This window comes from Bidens hawaiensis, unplaced genomic scaffold (genome assembly GCF_021521415.1).
Source record: "Bidens hawaiensis isolate Kalapana, Puna unplaced genomic scaffold, B.hawaiensis_p1.1 tig00034037_1, whole genome shotgun sequence".
Classification (NCBI taxonomy): Eukaryota; Viridiplantae; Streptophyta; class Magnoliopsida; order Asterales; family Asteraceae; genus Bidens; species Bidens hawaiensis.
This window is the reverse complement of record NW_027495869.1, coordinates 189,673-193,538: the sequence shown is the minus strand read 5'-3', so window position 1 is coordinate 193,538 and position 3,866 is coordinate 189,673.

Here is a 3,866-nt window from a genome sequence, read left to right as displayed (position 1 = left end):
GGTTTTGTAAATAAATCCGCCACGTTGTTGTCGGTGTGGACTTGTTCAAGATGAATTAATTTCCGATCGAAACAGTCACGAATAAAATGAATTTTAATATCGATGTGCTTGGTTTTATAATGTTGAACAGGGTTTTTCACAATAGCAATGGCCGCATCATTATCACAGAAAATAGGAGTGTCAAGAAATTTCAAACCGTAATCCAGCAACTGGTTTTGCATCCAGATAACCTGAGAGCAGCAAGTGGACGTGGCAACATACTCTGCTTCGGCGGTCGAGATGGACACTTTTTGTTGTTTCTTACACTGCCATGAGATGAGACGATCTCCTAGAAATTGACAACCGGCTGACGTGGATTTCTTGTCAATGTCGTCTCCACCATAATTGCTATCAGCAAAAGCATAAAGATCAAATTCTGATTGTTTGGGATACCAAAGACCTAACTTTGGTTGTCCCTTCAGATATCTAAAAATACGTTTGACAGCAATTAAATGAGAGAGTTTAGGGTTAGCATGGAAGCGAGCACATTTACAGACTGCAAAAATGATGTCAGGATGGCTAGCTTTGAGATACATCCGAGACCCGATCATCGATCGATAATACGTTTGATCTATGGGGCTCCCTTCAGGATCAGATGACAGTAGCGGTCTCTCTGCCATTGGAGTGTTAGCACTCTTGGAATCTTGAAGGTCAAATTTTGCCAGCATATCTTCAACATACTTTCCTTAATGCAATAAAATTCCTGTCGGACTTTGGTGGACTTGTAAACCCAGAAACGTTGTCATTTCACCCAACGAACTCATTTCAAACATTTTCTTCATTACAACCTCAAATTCCTTGCACAAATCAGTACTGGTGGATCTAAAGATGATGTCGTCAACATAGATCTGGACCAGAATCAAATCTTTTCCGACAGTTTTCTGGAACAAAGTTTGATCAATCGTTCCACGCTTGTAGCCATGATCAAGAAGGTGCGCGGTCAGTGTAGCATACCATGCCCGAGGAGCCTTATGTAGCCCGTACAGAGCCTTTTCTAGTTTGTAGACATGATTTGGTTTCTTAGAATCAACGAAACCCGGTGGCTGATCAACATAAATCTCTTCTTTGACCTCAACATACAAAAACACTGTTTTAACATCCATCTGATATACTGTGAACCCCATATATGATGCATAGGCCAGGAAAATTCTAATTGCCTCAAGTCTAGCTACTGGAGCATAGACCTCTGTGTAATCTAACCCTTCAACCAGACAAAACCCGCGAACTACCAGTCGTGCCTTGTTTCTAACAATAACCCCGGTGTCATCTTGCTTGTTTCTAAAAACCCATCTTGTATCAAGAGCTTTCTTTCCTTCTAGCAGTTCAACCAATCTCAACACCTTTAACTTATCAAACTGATTTAGTTCTTAATGCATAGCATCAACCCAACTAGGTTCTTGAAGAGCCATCTCAACATTCTTTGGCTCGATTTGAGAAATGAAACAGGAAAACATGCGACTGTTTATGTGTCCGGTCTGACTTCTGGTGGACACACCTGCGTTAATGGGGCCTATGATATTTCAATTGGATGATTCTTTCGGATTCTTGATGGGATTAAGTGATCGGAAACATCACTGTTAGGTTGAAGATTTGTTACGTTCTCACCAGAATCAGTAAGAGGGTTCTTCCATCCAGATGTTGTTGTACTATGAGAGTATGAAGTGCCGGCGACGTATTCATTTGGAATGGCGTCGGGAAACATCGTGCTCCCTAATATCTGACGAACGGAGCTCTCCCCCTCAACATTGGCAGTCTCCTCAGACGAGTTAGGTGAACAGTCGGTCTCTGAAGATTGTTTGGGTTAATGATTAGTAGTGGTCGAAGCACTGCTTAACTCTGCAACATCATCTTCCAGTAATGGAAATATATGAGACAGTGCCTGTGAACTATCTTCTCTAACTTCCACTGTGGGATCACCTTGAGAGTCTGTGTTGATGACAGGAAATACATTGAAGGGCTTGAAGAGTTCATTGTAGTTGAATAACCAATCGGGACCAACACGGGCGTCAGTCTCATTTTCTTCTAACCAATGAACTTCATAAGACTCTAGAATCTGCTTGGTTGACTTGTTGTAGACCCTATATGCTGTATTTCCCGCATACCGAACGAAGTAACACTCATCTTCCGCGGCTCCAAACTTTGGAGTGGTTTCTAGATTTAGTAAAACCCTGTTTCTAGATTTATGACCATAAACAATTTCATACGGAGTCTTCATCTTGGACTTGTTGATTATCACCCGATTCTGAACATAACAGGCCGTATTAATGGCTTCTGCCCAGAAAAACAGTGGCAGTTTAGAATCGCATAACATTGTTCTTGCTGCCTCAATTAGAGTTCTGTTTCTTCTTTCAGCTACACCATTGTGTTGAGGCGTCCGTGGAGCGCTGTACTGACGAAGCACCCCCTTTTCTGAGCAAAAATGATTCAAAACTGCGTTCTTAAATTCCGTTCCATTATCACAACAGATTCCTTTCAGCTTTAGGTTCAGTTGATTCTCCATTAACACCACAAAATTCTTGATCAAATCTGCAGTTTCACTCTTATTTGACAAAAAAAAACACCCATGTAAAACGTGAGTAGTCATCAGTAATAACAAGACAATAAGAGCTACGAGACAAACTTAAAACATGAACCGACCCAAAGAGGTCCACATGAAGTAACTGAAAAAATGATGAGATGGTATTAATTAACTTAGTCTTATGAGATTTTCGATGACGTATACCCAAAGCAAAAGCCACACATTTTTCAACAGTTACAAAGTCCTTGATTGGTAAGCCACGCACCAGATTATTTTTAGCAAGACGATTCAGGTTTTTAGTGTTCGCATGACCAAGCCGATGATGCCAAAGCATTGCATTATGTTCGAACACTTTTGAAAACAAGCAAGTTATTTCATCTAGAACATTTTTGTTCATGTCGATCACATACACATTATCTTTTCGTTGTGATCGAACAAGAATCCAGTCTTCTGGTATAATTATACCAGGATTCAGAATTAAGCACTCCTTTTTAGTAAAATGAGCTGAAAAATCTTTGTCACAAATTTGTGACATGCTAAAGAGACTATGCTTCAATTCTGGAACAAAGTTAACATTTTCAAACTTTAAAACACCATTACTTATAGTACCCTTTTGAGTGATCTTTCCTTTCTCTCCTCCCGCAAAAGACACATACCCACCATTTAATGTTTGAATGTCGTGTAGCTGGGTAATGTCTCCTGTCATGTGCCTGGAACAGCCACTATCAACATAACAAGGTCTGATGATATTCCTCCATAGCTGTCCCTGCACGAAACGCGGGATTAGTTAGTTTTTTGGTACCCAGTCCATACTTACACTGGGTGACCCTGATTCGTCTACAGTTGTCATGGATTGCCATGACATATCCTTTTGATCATCAAAAATAGATTTTGTTGAATCTTTCGCCAGAGATTTAGGCGACCATCTATGTCTGTGTGACTTGGAGTTATATGTACGAATGGTTGTCGTAACCTCCGGTGATTTGGACGCGAGAGAAGACGAATCCACCCTTTTCTCCTGTTTGGGCTTAGTCTTAGTATTTATATTAGAGTTTGAATTTGAGACATCTTTTCTGACCATTATTTTGGACCTGTTCGGTTTGGTCTGATGAGGACTAAACCTGCCAGATTTATTTTGATTCCAATCATCGTCAAAGGAACTAGCTGGATAATGCCTGAATCCTTGTTTGTACACATTACGAGGCACATATGGCATATTTCTTTGATAAAATCCGTAGTAGGGGATGTACGGACGATGTGGACAGTTTCTGGCAATATGACCAGGAGTGCCACAGTTAAAACATGTCTG